At 40.8% G+C, this 17210-nt stretch overlaps 2 pseudogenes; one reads left to right on the forward strand and one right to left on the reverse strand.

Annotated features, from left to right (window-relative positions):
• Window positions 1–4212: 4212 nt before the first annotated feature.
• Window positions 4213–4816, reverse strand: LOC123457518 (annotated as a pseudogene).
• A 1-nt stretch (window position 4817) lies between these two features.
• Window positions 4818–13040, forward strand: LOC123457519 (annotated as a pseudogene).
• The last annotated feature ends 4170 nt before the right edge of the window (window positions 13041–17210 follow it).

The following is a 17210-nucleotide window of genomic DNA, read 5'->3' on the forward strand; positions in this document are numbered from 1 at the left end:
GAAGGGTAGGACTCCTTACAACGTGCTCCCTCCAGACATAAAATGTCGCCAATATCCATGACCTCATAGTACCTGACACTACCTACACAAGACCATCATAAGAGGGGAGATCACAACCTCAAAATAAAAGAGATTTATTGAGATAGGGAGGGGGTATGATGGAGAATGGAATTTCAAAGGGGAAAAGGGGGGAGGGAGGGTATTACCATGAAATATTTTTTATAATCATGAAAAATGTTTTAAAAATTGAGAAAAATAAGATAAGATTAAAAAAAAAAGAAAACTCACTGTGGTGGTTTGATTCAGGTGTCCCCCATAAACTTAGGTGTTCTGAATGCTAGGTTCCCAGCTGATGGATATTTGGGAATTAATGCCTCCTGGAGGGAATGTATTGTTGGGGGTGGGCTTATGGGATTTATAGCCAGTTTCCCCATCCCAGTGTTTGGCACACTCTCCTGTTGCTATTGTCCACCTTATGTTGGCCAGGGGGTGATGTCCACCCTCTGCTCATGCCATTGTTTTCCCCTGCCATCGTGGAGCTTCCCCTCGAGCCTGTAAGCCAAATAAACCTCTTTTTCCCAGAAGCTGCTCTTGGTTGGGTGATTTCTACCAGCAATGCGAACCGGACTGCAACACTCACACAGGTGAAAATCCATATGAATGTGCTAAATGTGGAAAAACTTTCATTGCCAAGTCATGTCATAGTAGGCATCAGAGAACTCTCATAATGAATCAGACTAGACTAGAAGCATGACAAATTTAAGTATAATTGACTTTGTGTGCATATTTCCAGTCATTTGCATATTTATCAAATCCCATGGATTATTCTTTGCTACCTACATGAGTGTTAAGGATTGAGGGATGGCCAGGGCATGAAAATAATGAATTTGCTTATAAGTAAGTTGCATGCAACGTGATCACTGGGATCAGGTCTCTTGTTTGGATAAACTTCCCAGACTTTCCCACTGTGAGCTTCCCTTTGTCAGCGTACATCATCACATAGTTAGAAATAATCTGTCCACTGAGGCTTGGGGTGCTGAGGAAAGTTGTAGTGGAAGACGGAGCCTATGCCTCAATGCTTAGCAGGGAAGATGCCAGGGTCATGCCTGAGGTACAGGATACTTCTGGCTTTTGGGGATAATGGCTATCATTGCTCAGTTGAGTCATGGGGCACCGAGCCTACCATTCTTTCTGTTTTGTGCCTGCAGTTCAGGATATTCAGGGGGCATTTTTGTTTAGGGTGGACCTGGGCTCAAAGGTTCTACATTTACCCTTGGTATGAAGAGAATTGCCTCTGGGTACTCCCCCAGGGCAATCATGGTAACTGCTTGTGAAGCCAGTGACAAGCCTCTGCTTACACATTAGGCAGACATCATGATGTGTCTTCTACTCAAATACTGGAAATGAGACTGACTGAATCTGATGGGGGCAGCATTCTTGCAAGTAGGAGTGAGATATTTTTTCCCCTCCTTTTCTCTCCCTTCTTCCCTCCCTTAATTCCTTTTATGAGGTGATTAGGTGAACTTTTTTTTCTATAGAATCAATATGAAATTCATGTAACCTAAAATTAGCCAGTAAAAGTAAACAATTTAGTGTCATTTATCACATTAACAATGTTGAAATAACAAGGAGCAATGTCACTCTGACTGGAGTCTTTAGTTTTATTGGTGCTTCTGCCTACATAAAGTATTTGAGTGCCTATTTTTTTCTGCAAAGACCAGGATTAGCCCTGTTTATGACTGTGTATAGTGGAGGATGTAAATTCAAGCAATGGCTCTAAAATGCACAAGTCAGTAAATAAAGGAAAATGGAAAGTGTTGGGGAGCTTGTGAAGAATTTGGAGGCTTCAAAACTTGCTATTGCTGGGCTTGGTGGCTCATGCCAGAGGTAGGAGGATCTCTGTAAATTGAAAGCCAGCCTGAGACTACATAACGAATTCCAGGTCAGCCTGGGCTAGAGTGACGGCCTACCTCAAAAACAAACAAACGAACAAAAAACCCACCAAAAACCTGTGAGAATATAAAATGATTCATTCAGCAGGTGCAGGACATTTCCTTTGGTGGTTTCTCATAAAATTGCACGTGACTAAATTACCACATGACTCAGCAGCTTCACTAATAGGTATGTATCCAAAAGAACTGGAAACAGGCACAGCTTCAGAAGGACACTATTCACAGCACAAAAATAGCTGAAAATATCGATGTATATATCAATATATGGGTGACTGAAGAAATAAGCACATTGTAGAATATATACATACACACACACACATATTCTAGTGGTGGTGGTAGAGGTAATAACAATTGTCATGGTAGTGATGGTGGCAGTAATTGGAGTTGATGATAGTAATGGTCATGGTGGTGGCAATGGTGGTGTTGGTGATGGTAGTAATTGTGGCGGTGGTGAGGGTGGAGGTAATAGTAATGGTCATAGTGGTGATAATGGAGGTTGTGGTGGTGGTGCAGGTGATGACAGTAATTATCAAGGTGGTGATGGTGGTGTTGGTGATCATAATGGTGGTGGTGGTGATGATCATAATGGTCATTGTGGTGATGGTGGTGTTGGTGATCAAAGTAATGGTGGTGGTGGTGTTGGTAATCATAGTAATTTTGGTGAAGGTGGAGGTGATGATTGTAGTAGTCATGGTGATGGTAATGGTGGTTTTGGTGATGATAGTAATGGTGGTGGTGGTGATGGTGGAGAATATGATAGCAATGTTCATGGTGGTGGTGGTTTAGGTGGTTGTCTGCATCATCTCCAGGAGTGGACAAAACAGCATATTCCTAGCTTTCTCCCTCATTTAATGACTCCTGGTGGGGTCCTGTGTTTCTGGTGAATGTATGGCCAAGGAATCATTAGTGTTTCTGGACTACTGAACTTCATTATACTGGGATATTTTAGAACCTCTGAGATGAGTTCATAGAGCAGAGGTAGAAATGTCCTGTTTCAATAAAGGGAGGGTCCATGAATGTGGGCCATGAGATGGCTCCAGGATTCTCAGTGTCTCAGATAAGCTTAGTATACAGGCAGTCTTGTGGAGTGGGCACAGTAGAGGCCGGACTGTAGGAAGGTATTACCAAAATCCAAGAGTAACAAAGAGGAAAGAATCCAAAGATTATAACACATGGAAGTAATGTGTGTCTGATTCCACAGGAAGCCTTCCTGGCTGTTAAGATATGTGACCAAGCCTGGCTCTATGACAGCATAAAGTAGAATTTCCCCATTGCCAGGCAAATAACTCCACAGACAGTGACATAGAGACATGTGACTTCAGCCCTTCTATTCATTGAGACAGTATGTGCATGTAGCCAGTTTTATTCTTGGTCTAGAAGACATATGCCCAGAACAGGAAAAGAAGGTGGTCACTGTTGAGTTGGGTGCACCCAACTTTGTTTCTGATCATCAAATCAGTAATAATGGCTCCCTAATTCTCAGATAATTCTATCATTTTCAGAGTGGAAAGTATATCTTCTCATTCCACTTTCAAGCCTACTTTTAAGGAGGAAAAGAGTAAAATTTATTTTAAAAATACAAAATGAATTATGATTATTCAGTTTATAGCTGTGAAGTGGGAGGATTCTTTTTTTATTTTATTTTATTTTTAATTTACTTATTTGAGAGCGACAGACACAGAGAGAAGACAGATAGAGGGAGAGAGAGGGAGAATGGGTGCGCCAGGGCTTCCAATCTCTGCAAACAAACTCCAGACGAGTGCGTCCCCTTATGCATCTGGCTAACGTGGGATCTGGGGAACTGAGCCTCGAACCGGGGTCCTTAGGCTTCACAGGCAAGCGCTTAACTGCTAAGCCATCTCTCCAGCCCTTTTTTTTATTTTTTAATTTGGTTTTTCGAGGTTTCACTCTAGCCCAGGCTGACCTGAAATCGCTATGTAGTTTCAGGGTCACCTCAGATTATAGGCATGTGCCACCACACCCAGCTGAAGATTCGTTTTTATTACTTATGCAGCTGAAATAACTGGTCTTGGTATTCATTACTCCCCAGTTATCCCACTTCCCATGGCTAACTGAAGTTTACATTTATTGTTATCAAACCCAGGTGTGTCTAATGCAGTTTTCTTTTGTAGGAAGAAATCATTGTTGGACTCTTTGCACTTAAACTGCATGTTTGCTTCATAGATTTCTTCTAGCTTGCCTTTGACCTATCATAATTAGCTCAGTAATAGTCTTTTAGATGAGTTATCTGTCTTTTATTTTATTTTTTGTTAGCATCCAAAATCTTTTTAATAACAAGACAAGATCTGGGGTAGTTTTTGTAGCCACAGCTTGCACACTGACCTCTAGCATGCCTGAACTTCCAGCCCTTGGAGTGGACGTAGGGTTTGGTGGGGCTGTGATGGGTCCCTGGGGCCTTGCCAAATTGCTTTACACTCCCCGCCTTTGAGGTCCAGGCAGCACCACTCTGCTGCGGCCCTTGGAGAACTCCAGGGCCAGCTAGTCAAAGGTGAGGATCTTGCCACCAGGCTTGAGGAGGCAGCTGCAGGCCTGGCAGCTGACAGTGCACACACCTTCAGATTGAGCACCTCTAGAACACACACGTTATCCGTGACCATCCCTATGACCACCGCTAATCTGTTCTCCTGGCCCAGAAGCTTCATGTTCCGAATCATCCGGGAGAGGGACAAGGGAGGCTGTTTGTGCTGCTCAAACGTTTTGAGCACAACTTGGTTAAAGGTGGAGTTGGTTTGTCTGGCCAGAAACCTGTAGAACTTGACCAGCAAACGCAGGTAGATGTCCTGGCTCTTGAGCTTCTTGCAGAGAACGTTCCAGTTCTCGTTGTGATGGATGTCAACTCCCATGATGGTGACTGTTTCTCAGCCAGGTGTGGCAAGTTATCTGTCTTTATAGTACAAAGCATTAGATTATTCTAAAAGGTACATTTTCTTACATTTTAAGCACTTAACTACATGACTGTCACTTATTCTGGAATGTGTTTTGATCAAGTTTTTCTTGCCATCTGCATCTAGTGGAAGAAATTTATTCTCTTCCATATAATTAGATGATAAAAATGCTGTGTTGAATTTCTCCCTGTGATAATTTGTCATTCATTCACCTGCCATAAGAATACCCAATAATTTATAAGAGTATCCAACATTTAAGTAGAACAAAGTCAAACAGTTCTCCTACCTCATTCCCTGCAAGGATACCCCAAGGCTGTTCACCCTGTGCATAGACCATGAAAGGACTTATTCACTAACTAGTGGTAGAGTACACCTAGACCCAACCTGAGGCCAGTATGAAAAATTGCTTTGTTACAGGCACTGCTTGCACAACAGACTGTTGTACACTGTATTGGAGACTCCCAGTTTCCAGCACTTGTATGTCCAGGAGATTGCAAAGATCCTGTGCCAATAGCTTGATGCTGGGACAAGAAAGTACTTTAAATTGGCTGGTGTCCACCTGTAGGTACCAGCATATAGAATTCTTATAGAATATGTGTTGAAAAATAGGAAACTAAGCAGTGGATTTGGAAAACCTTGGTTCATTCATTTGCCCCCCTGGATTCTTAATGGCAGTCTTCATTTTCTTTCAGTTCCCTGACACTGTTTGCATTTAGTGAATCTTAATGTGTTTAAAGCTCATATAGCTTGTCTCAAATAGAAGAGCTCATTTGGTGAGTGGAAGAACTCTGGTGTTTCAATTATTAAATTATGAATATATTATAAAATTATAGGTTAGAGACATAAAATTAGAATTATATAGTTATGGTGATAAAATCATATCTACAGCTTTAGAGGCTCTATTGTACTACAGACAGAAGTACTCAGCCACATACTGGACTGGGTCTCTTGACCCAGAAATTCTACAAGCTCTTTAATCTGTCAAAATGTATCTCCCAGTGCTTCCTTTCATAAGCTTTTCTCGCGATGATGGCAACCCACTCAATTCATCTGCCCAGCTTGCCTCCTGGCAACCACTTGTCCACTCTGGTACACACAGATTTGCCTCTTGTGGTCACTTCACATAAACACAATCATAATTTATGCTTTGTTGGTCTTTCACTAAATACAATACTTTCAAAGTATATTAATTCTTTTTGTAGCATATATCAGCACTTTATTCATTTTTATGGCTGAATAATATTTTACCTAATATGGAAAATACATAAAAATTCTTCAGTATTCAATTGCTAGAATCTGAGTTCTTGGTATTTTTTGGTGACATGAATAATTTTATTTTATTTTTTTGCTGATTTTTAAATTTTATGTATTTTTTATTTCATTATGGCTTTATTTTTTTATCAATTTATTTATTTATTTTTATTAATTAGTTTTTACTCACCAAACACAATAAATTTGGTTCCATTATTAGGCTCCTCCATGTCCTACCCCTCACCCTGGCCCCTCCTTGTTGAGGTATATGGATCATGCCTTCTGGAGTTAAACCACAGCTTCGGGTAGGATAAATGTCTCTATATATTATGACCCAACATGTGGCTCTGACATTCTTTCTGCCCCCTATTCCATGAAATTTCCCTGAGCCATGTTGGGTTCATTTTTGGTCTGCTTCAGTGATGAGGTATTTGGGGCCTCTGGATCTCTTATTTGGTAGGAGTTATTTTTCTCTGTGTCGATCTCTTTCACACTTGTGCTGGTACGCAGTTCACCAAGAAAACAACACCCTTGCTGGTTTCACCAACTGTTCTTAGTTTCATCTGGGGAACTTTTGAGGTATGATGTGGTGGCTCTCTACTTAGGATTTACATCTGTCTGAAAAAGAGAAGCAGATTCTCCAATGGAGAGCAAGTTAGCACCAGACCAATGAGATAACCCTTACTTTTTTATTGATAATTTAATAGGTGTAGGCCCTCTTGTAGCCCACAATTGGTGGTAGCTTGTAAATGGAGAGTAGGCTTATGTATGGATAGGTTTCTGACTTGTTTCCCAGTTCCAGCTATGGGTACCATTCCACTGAGGGGTCAGTTAGCTGAAGCAAGAGCAGTTGGTTTCCCACCATGGCTGTGCACCACTATTGCACTTGTGTGAGCATCACGACAGGTTATTTGCTGCTAAGTAGGTTAGACCATGAGTTTCTTGGACAGATATTGGTCATTTTCCCCCAGTCACCCATGTAGCACCTTCTGGCATTAGACATGCTGACTGTCTGTGGAGTGACTCTTCCAGCTTCCAGCCATGCCAGTCCATTTTACATGTCAATGACACAAGGTGTCTTTGTTTGCAGTGGCTGAAGGCCCTGGCGCTCCCATTCTCTCCCTCCCTCTCTCTCCCTCCCTCTCTCTCTCTCTTCCTCCCTCCTTCTGTAAAAGAACTGCAGATGTTCATGCCCGTTTGTGCAGCTGGCTAACATGGGTCCTGGGAATAGAATCAGGGTCCTTTGGCTTTGCAGGCAAATACCTTAACTGCTCAGCCATCCTTCCAGCCCCTTTTAATTTTATATTTAAGACATTAAAATATAATTAAATACAACATAATCTTGGGGATATCACTAACTACTTTCCCCTCATTCCTATTCATGGTAAAAACTTATGCAAATCACACAACAAGAATGCCCCCTGTATGTGAAGGCTAAAGATGCATTTAGTTCTATGCAATCAAAAATTTTGACAGGGGTTCAGAAAGCAAATGGTTCTCAACCAAACCAGTAATGAAGTCTATTTAGTTGAATGTTGGATATTAACAGGAGAGTCATTGCAGTTGAATGTAATCAAACCTGTGAGGTAGGATGATAAGAGATTGTTAATCCAAAATTTGCAAGAATAAAGACCACCAATCACAAATCATGGCCAAATTGAAGCAAGCTTTTTTGTTTTGTTTTTATTAGTTATATACAGTGTGTATACAGTTATGTTGCTATCATCATTATCCTCCTCCCTATCCACCCCCCCTCTGCAGGTACCCTCCTTATTGGGAAATGTGGGTCATGCATTGTGGGGCTACCCATAAGTTATGGGTAAGAGTCAAGGTCTCTGTGCATAATGAACCAACTCGTGGCTCTAACAATCTGCAAATTTCCTTGAGCCATGTTGGGTTTCTTTCTTGGTCTACTTTGGTGATGATGTCTTGGGAGCCCCTGTGTGTCTGGATATCTCATTTTGGTAGGAGTTGTGTTTTCTCTGTGTCTATCTCCATCATTCTTGTTCTGGTACCAGGTTCATGAAGAAAGTAGCATTCTTGCTCATTTCCCCAATTACTCTTGGTTTCAGCTGGGGCCCTGTTGAGGTGCATTTGGTGATTCTCTCCTCAAGATCTATTGCCACTTGAAAAACAGAAGCAGGGCTGGAGAGATGGCTTAGTGGTTAAGCGCTTGCCTGTGAAGCCTAAGGACCCCGGTTCGAGGCTTGGTTCCCCAGGTCCCACGTTAGCCAGATGCACAAGGGGGCGCACGCGTCTGGAGTTCATTTGCAGAGGCTGGAAGCCCTGGCGCACCCATTCTCTCTCTCTCTCCCTCTATCTGTCTTTCTCTCTGTGTCTGTCACTCTCAAATAAATAAATAAAAAATGAACAAAAAATAAAAAAAAAGAAAAAGAAAAACAAAAGCAACTTCTCCATTGCAAAGTGATGTCCGCACTACATAAATGTGATACTCATTATTTTAGAGAGAATTTATTATGTGTAGGCCCTCTTGTGGCCCACAATTGGTAGGAGGAAAGAGGCAACCTACAGGATCTTTGCCACCTAAAGATCAGATAGAGGATTAATATCTAGGATGTACAAAGAACTCAAAAAGTTAAATAATAAGGAATCAAACAAGCCAATCAAAAAATGGGCTATGGCGCTAAATAGAGCATTCTTAAAGGAAGAAATACGAATGGCATATAAGTATCTAAAAAAATGTTCTACGTTACTAGTCATCAGGGAAATGCAGATTAAAACTACATTGAAAGCCGGGCGTGGTGGCGCACGCCTTTAATCCCAGCACTCGGGAGGCAGAGGTAGTAGGATCACCGTGAGTTCAAGGCCACCCTGAGACTACAGAGTTTATTCCAGGTCAGCCTGGACCACAGTGAGACCCTACCTCAAAAAACCAAAAAAAATAAAAATAAAACTACATTGAGATTCCATCTCACTCCTGTCAGATTGGCCACCATCATGAAAACAAATGATCATAAATGCTGGTGGGATGTCAAAAAAGAGGAACCCTTCTACACTGTTGGTGGGAATGCAATCTGGTCCAGCCATTGTGGAAATCAGTGTGGAGGTTCCTAAGACAGCTTAATATTGATTTACCATATGACTCAGCTATAGCACTCCTAGGCATATATCCTAAGGACTCATCTCACTTCCTTAGAAGTATGTGCTCAACTATGTTTATTGCTGCTCAATTTATAATAGCTGGGAAATGGAACCAGCCTAGATGTCCCTCAACTGATGAGTGGATAATGAAGAGATGGCACATTTATACAATGGAGTTCTACTCAGTGGTAAAGAAAAATGAAGTTAAGAAATTTGCAGGAAAATAGATGGATCTGGAAAGGATTATACTAAGTGAGGTAACTCAGGCCCAGAAAGTCAAGTGCCACATGTTCTCCCTGATATGTAGATCCTAGCTATGACTGGGCTTCTGTGTGAGAAGGAAAAAACTCAGTAGCAAAGGCCAGCAAGTTAAAAGGGAAGAGGAAAGAAGGGAGGAGGATACTTAATAGGATGGTATTGTATATATGTAAGTAGAATTATTGAGATGGGAGGGGATATGATGGAGAATGGAATTTCAAGGGGAAAGTGGGGGGGTGAAGGGTATTACCATGGGATTTTTTTTTTTTTATAATCATGGAAAATGTTGATAAAAATTGAGAGGAAAAAAAAAAAAAACAAAAAAACTTCCAAAGCTCTGGGTCTAATTGGAAGAGGTGGTGGAAAGAATGTAAGAGCCAAAGGAAGGGTAGGACTCCTTACAACATGCTCCTCTAGACCCAAAATGACCTGCATATCCATGACTTCACCGTGCCTGACACTACCTACACAAGACCATCATAAGAGGAGGAAAAGGTCATGAAATCAAAATAAAAGAGAGACTGACTGAGATGGGGAGGGGATATGATGGAGAATGGAATTTCAAAGGGGAGAGTGGGGGGGGGAGGCTATTACCATGAGATATGTTTTATAATCACAGAAAATGTTAATAAAAATTGAGGGAAAAATAACATTGGAAGAATCATCCAAAACCTCTATTACACAAAATTCAATAATTGGGAAGAAATGGAAGAATTCCTAGAGACTTACCACTTACTAAAACTAACCTCACAGCAGATTAATCTTTTAAACAAAACTATCACATCCATGGAGATTGAAAGGTAATCAAAACCTCCCCCAAAATGAAAGTCCAGTTCTGGATGGCTTCTGAGCTGAATTCTATCAAACCTTCATGAAGAACTGAAACCAAAATTTCTCAACTGTTCCATGTAATCAGAACAGAGAATCCCCCCAACTCCTTTTATGAAGCTAGCATCTTGCAACAAGAAAAAACTATAGGCCTATATCCCTAATGAACTTAGATGCAAAGATCCTCAACAAAATCCTAGCGAGTCAAATTCAACAACACATCAAAAGAATTATCCATAGTGATTAAGCAGGCTTCATCCCAGGCCATGCAGGGATGGTTTAACATATGGAAATCAGTCAACGTAATACACCACATAAATAAACTAAACAATAAGAACCACATGATCATCTCAACTGATGCAAAGAAGGACTCTGACAAAACACAACACCACTTCATGATCAAAACAATGGAAAAAGTAGGTTTTATATCTCAACACAATAAAGGTTATATATGCAGCTCCTAAAGTCCAAACAATACTTACCAGAAGAAAATCAGGAGTCCCCACTGAGATTGGGAACAAGAGGGGGTGCCTGCTCTCACCACTGCTCTTCAACATCACATTAGAATTACTAGGACAAGAGATAAGACAGGAGAAAGAAATATAAGGGATTCAAATTGGCAGGCAAGCAGTCAAGACAGCCCTATTTGCAGATGACATGATCTTACACATAATTGACTCCAAAGACTCCATCTCAAAACTTCTAAAGGTGATGAATTCCTTCAGAAAAGTGGCAGGGTATAAAATCAATGCACAAAATATGAGTAGCTTTTCTATATGCTAAGGACAAATACACAGAGAAAGAAATCAGTAAGGCTTCCCCATTTTCAATAGCAAGAAAAATATTAAATAACTTGCTATAACATTAACCAAGGATATAAAAGAGCTATATAATGAAAACAAACAAACAACAAAAACAAAACCTCAAGAAAGAAATCAAGGAGCACTTGAGAAGATGGAAAGACCTCCCATGCTCCTGAATAGGTAGAATTAATATTGTAAAAGTGGGAATCCTTCCAGAAGCAAAATACAAATTTAATGCAGTACCAATAAAAATATGAGCATCGCCTTTCCTAATCCCTCAGGAAAGTAGAGGCAGTCACTCTTCCCAGTGACACCATCCAGCTGCTGTCAGGAGTGACAACCCTGGGGGTTACAACCCCCGTGGCCTGCACCGAGACTGTGGATGGCACTGGGCCCATCAGCAAGCTGGAGTGCCAGTGCTTGGCCATGGCTGGGTGTGGTGCCTGGGGCTGAGGGTTGCACTTGGGGTGAAGCTGGCTGGGGGGTGGAGGGAGCTGCTCCCACTCAGCCTTCTGCAGCAAGCCCAGACTCTAAGACCACCCCCCAGCCCCATACCATGCCCAGGGACCCTTCGTGGCCAGGAGCTGCCACTGGCCAGGTACTTCATCAGAGCTTTCAAGAACAGCCAGGACCTGCTGCACAGGAGGAAGGATGAGGTTGGTAGAGCTGACACAGTTGTTGGCATTTCTGTAGATGGAAAAGGAAGTCTGGTCAGAAGGTTATGTGGCAGATGTGGAGAACTAGGTACCATGTACACCAGAAACAGCTGTAAGGATTGCCAGCATCAGCAGAAGCATCACCATGGTTACTCTTGCCAGACTGTTGGAAGATGGGAAACTAGGTCTTAATGTGCCAGTGCAACAGTATGTTCCTGAATTTCCAGAAAAAGTCCAAAGTTGGAAAGGTTTCTGTCTCAACAAGATTACTCATTTCCCACTTATGTGGAATATGTCACTATGAAAAGGACATGAATAAAGTGAAGGAAGAGAAAGCTTATAAAGTATGAAGATGAGGAATGGGACAAAGGCATCAGATCAAGAAAAGTAACTGTAGCAGACAGCTTCAGGTTCACTGAGATGAACTTCCAGACAACGCACAGTTATGGAGGAAGGGATATTTATTGAAGCATACAGATCCAGGGGAAGTTCCATAATGGCCAAAGGATCTGGCCTACCTTCACAGGTCCAAGCAAAGAGAGAGAAGCACAAGCCTAAAGCCAAAACCCGCACAGTACACTTCAGGAACTCCTGCTAGGCAAACTTTTCATATCCTTACATTGAAACCTGAAACCCACCACCACATCTTAGGATCCACCCAGTGACACTGCATCCAGCCAGGTAGCTGCAGATGCAAACTAGAAACAATTGAATATACTGGGGGCCATCTATTCAAACCACCACAGAAACTAAATGAGAAAGGAGGGAAAAGTAATGACAAGAATGACTTCCCTAAAGATAAAACTAAACAGGATAGTGAAGTCAAATATCAAAATTCAAAACCCAGCAAGAAAAAAAATAATTTTGAAAAAGGTGAATTATATTTGAAAGTCTGAAAATTCAATTGAGTCACTAAGATTATTTAAAAATGATACTTTAGCCAGGTGTGGTGGTGCATGCCTTAAATTCCAGCACTCAGGAGGCAGAGGTAGGAGGATCGTTGTGAGTTCGAAGCCACCCTGAGACTACATAGTGAATTCCAGGTCAGCCTGAGCTAGAGTGAGACCCTACCTCAAAAAACAAAAACAAAAACAAAAAATCCTTTGTTCCTTAAACCCGGTAGTCAGTTTTTACATTCAACTTTTGGCAGCTATAGTAGAAAGAGCTTCTGGATATAAATATTTGGACTATACGCAGAAAATATTCCATGACCTGGATATACTGACAACTGTGCAGGAAGAAAATGAGCCAGTTATTTACAATGAAACAAGTGTCTCACTTTAGCCCAGGATAACCTGAAATTTTCTATGTAGTCTCGGGATGGCTTCTATCACATCCAATAGAAAGAAAGAGGACAGAGAGAGAGAGAAAAGAAGGAAAAGGAGAAGGAGTAGAGAAGAATGGGGAGGGGAGGGAAAGGCAGAGAAGGAATTAAAGAGAATGGGCACATCAAGACCTCTATCTGCTGCAAACTGCAGACACATGCACCACTTTGTGGATCTGGCTTTACATGGTAGTGGGGAACTGAAATCTGGTTGTCAGGCTTTGCAGGTACGTGCCTTAACCACTAATTAATCTCTCGAGTTCCCAAATAAAATGTTTGTTTGTTTTTCAAGTTAGGGTCTTGCTCTAGCCCAGGCTGTCCTGGAATTCACTACGTAGTCTCAGGTGGGCTTGAACTCCAGTGATCCTCCTACCTCTGCCCTCCAAGTGCAGGGATGAATGAGGTGGGCCATCTTGCCCAGCCACTTTGAGAGTTTTTAAGTTTTGCATTGCAAGCTCCACATTAGTTTATTCAATCGTCCTGTGGGTTTGACTATTTCATCATTTGAAATTGTTAGCTCATTTTAAAGGAATAAATATGCATTGCAAACCAATGAATCTGCAGTCTGAAAGGACCAGAAGAAATTAGGTTAGCAACAAGCAATGACTTTTAATGTTGGAAAAGCCTGTAGTTCTCGACCACTTCAAACTGTGTTTAAAATAGTGTTACCTGATTATTATTCTTAGGTCTAGCATTGTATTCTACTGGAAATCAGAAGGGACAAGTGTGAGCACCCATGTCTAAATCTATAAAAAGGTCCTGTAGTACAGATGACCCAGATGCTTGACTTTTGTACCTCTCAGCATTTGAAAATGCATGTTTAGGTGTGGATAAGGGGAAGGACATGGTGTGTACCAGGTCAGCCCCATTCCTGATCTGTGGGTGTGCACACCGTAGAGCAGCTATCATGTGCTGGTTCTTGATGAATAAATTGAAGAGACCAAAATATGGCATATGATGTTAAGTTAGCCAAAGGAATCAGGTTTGATTTCACAGGACCCACATAAGCCAGATGCACAAGAGGCACATGTGTCTGGAGTTTGTTTACAGTGACTATGGGTCTTGGCATGTCCATTCTCTGTCTTCTCTTTCTCTCTCTCTCCTTCTTCCCTCCTTCTCTGTCTGCTGCTCTCAAATAAATAAAAAATAAACAAAAAATTAAAAAATATTAATGTTCCAGAAGGCATCAAAGAGTAAGTTTGTGAGCTGAAGAGATGGCTTAGCGGTTAAACGCTTGCCTGTGAAGCCTAAGGACCCCGGTTCGTGGCTCAGTTCCCCAGGTCCCACATTAGCCAGATGCACAAGGGGGCGCACGCGTCTGGAGTTCGTTTGCAGAGGCTGGAAGCCCTGGAGCGCCCATTCTCTCTCCCTCTATCTGTCCTTCTCTCTGTGTCTGTCACTCTCAAATAAATAAATAAATAAATAAATAAATAAATAAATAAATAAATAAATAAAAGAGTAAGTTTGCAATGGAGTTCAATTAAGCACAGACATTATGAACCTCTAATTGCTTAATTTTGTAACTGACTTTTTATTGTAAAATTAATGATTCACACTCACAGAAATAACTATGCTTCTACTTTTTGAAGACAAAGTATTAACTCTTGAAATAAAATACTCTGATTTAAAAAAATGTAAAAAAAAGAAATAAAAACAGCATCATTCTTTGCAGAGATTGAAAAAATGACCTCAAAATTCTTATGGAATGGGAGAAGGCCTTAGATAGCCAAAACACCACCTCTGGAGGTATCACCATACCTGATCTAAAGCTATATTATAAATACAAACATGGTGACAAAAACAACATGATACTAGAATAAAAACTGAAACATATACCAATGAGATGGAAAACCCAGAACTTAGGTCAAGTAACTACAGCTGCTTGATCTTTGAAAAAAGTGCCAATAATGTAGACTGCAGAAAAGACAGCATCTTCAACAAATAGTGTTGTACAAATTGGATGATCATATGTAGAAAAATGAAATTAGAACCACTCATTTCATAATACACAAAAATCAAGTACAACTGAATTAACGGCCCCAATATAAGACCTGAAATACTTCAACTACTGGAAGAAAACACAGGAGGCATGCTCCACAATATAGGACTGGAAAAATCTTCCAGATCACAACCCAAATAACCCAGGAAATTAAACAAGCACTCATCAGGTGGGGTGGTACAAATATTTAGTCCCAGAAATGGAAAGGCAGAAATAGGAAGATCACTGTAAGTTCAAGGCCACACTGAGACTAGATTGAACTCCAGGTCAGACTAAGCTAGAGTGAGACACTACCTCAAAATCCAAAAATAACTAACTAAATAAAAATACTTTTTAAATGCACTCAACTAATGGGATCTCATGAGTTTATAAAGCTTTTGCACAGACAGACATACCATAAGGACAGCCAATAGATTACCCACTGAATGGAAGGAAAATATTGGGAGATAGTCCACTGATAGAAGCCTAATATCTAGAATCTACAAAGAACTCAAAACACTAAACAATAATAATAAAAAAAAGCAACCCACTTCAAAACTGGGGCAGAGAATTGAATTGGGAGTTCTCAGGAGAAGAATTACAAATGGCTAACAGACACATGAGAAAATGTGCAACATCCCTAACCATTAGGGAAATGCAAATTCAAACAACTGAGATTCTACCTTATCCCAGTAAGGATAGCAAACATTAAGAAAATCAAATGAAAAGAAATGTTGGTATGTGGAGAAATAGGAACACTCATACACTGTTGGTAGGAATGTAAGTTGGTACAACCACTATGGAAATCAATATGGACACTCTGGAAAGAATGAATATAGAGTTACTAACAGACCCTGTTATTCCCTTCAATGGGCATTTACCCTAAAAGCACCACATTTCAGTTTAGAGACATTTACACAATTAGGATTACACACCAGAGGTTAATGGTAAGACCCTACTGCAGAAGACACTATATGCTGTTGGCACAGACCATGGACAGACCTAGTTGGAATTAGCCCATCTAGTGCTAGAAGGTGCTACATGAGCTACTGGAGGAAAGTGGCCAACATCTGTCCAAGCAACTAAAAGTTAAGTGACTCAGTAGCAAACAACCTGATGTGATGCTCACACAAGTTCAAACAGTGGCACACAGCCATGACTGGTAAACAACTGCACTTTCATTGGCTGACAAATCTATTCAATGGAAAGGAAACCATATCTAGAATGGGAAAATATGTCAGAATCATATCCAGATAACAATTTTGCTTCCCAATGTCAAGCTCCCACTAATCTTGGTATATAAGTGGGTCTACACCCTTTAAATTCTTTCTAAATTAATAACGGTTATACCATTTAACCAATGCTGTCTTCACTCTTGCTGCTCCTCTTTTTTAGATGGGAGCAGGGTCTGAGGAGATAAACAACCCAGTGCACTTCACCACAGAGGAAGTGGGAAAATGAGTAAGAGTGCTCCTTTCTCAGTGAACCTGGTATCACTACAAGGGTGAATGAGATAGACACAGGGGACACTCAACATCTATCAAACCAGAGATCCAGAGGCTCCTAAGAGGCCATCACTAAAATAGATATAAAACCCACCCAACATGGTTCAGGAAACTTTGCAGAAGAGGACATGGAAAGATTGTTAGAGCCACAACTTGGGACATATTTTACAGAGACATTGCCTCTCCCCCATAACTAATTGCTGCCCCATAAAGCATGACCCACAGTCTCCATGAGGTTAACCTGCCTCGCCAACAAAAAAGGCCTCTTCAGGAAAGGGTCAGGGAGGTGGGAAAGGATGGTATCAACAGTGTTGTTTAAATACTAAAAATGTCCATATCTAATAAAAAAAATTAAGACTGAGATTGGAAAAATAGATATATTTTATATAAAGGAATCTGCATATATGCTGGTCTTGGTTTGTCCTGTGTTAACTTTTTATCTAGATACAATGCACAGGCTATTAGCTTTGGTGTATATGAAACCCCCACTATATGGAGAGAAAAGTCTACAAGGAGACATACAGAACCAGTAACACCATAAATCTCAGAGTCATGACTGATTACTTGTCCAAAAAAAAATTAAAATGGTTGCCTTTCTTTCTCCTACTGTATTTACGGTTAGCTATAGATGATATGTAGGATATCCC

This window comes from Jaculus jaculus, unplaced genomic scaffold (assembly GCF_020740685.1).
Source record: "Jaculus jaculus isolate mJacJac1 unplaced genomic scaffold, mJacJac1.mat.Y.cur u25, whole genome shotgun sequence".
NCBI classification, from domain to species: domain Eukaryota; kingdom Metazoa; phylum Chordata; class Mammalia; order Rodentia; family Dipodidae; genus Jaculus; species Jaculus jaculus.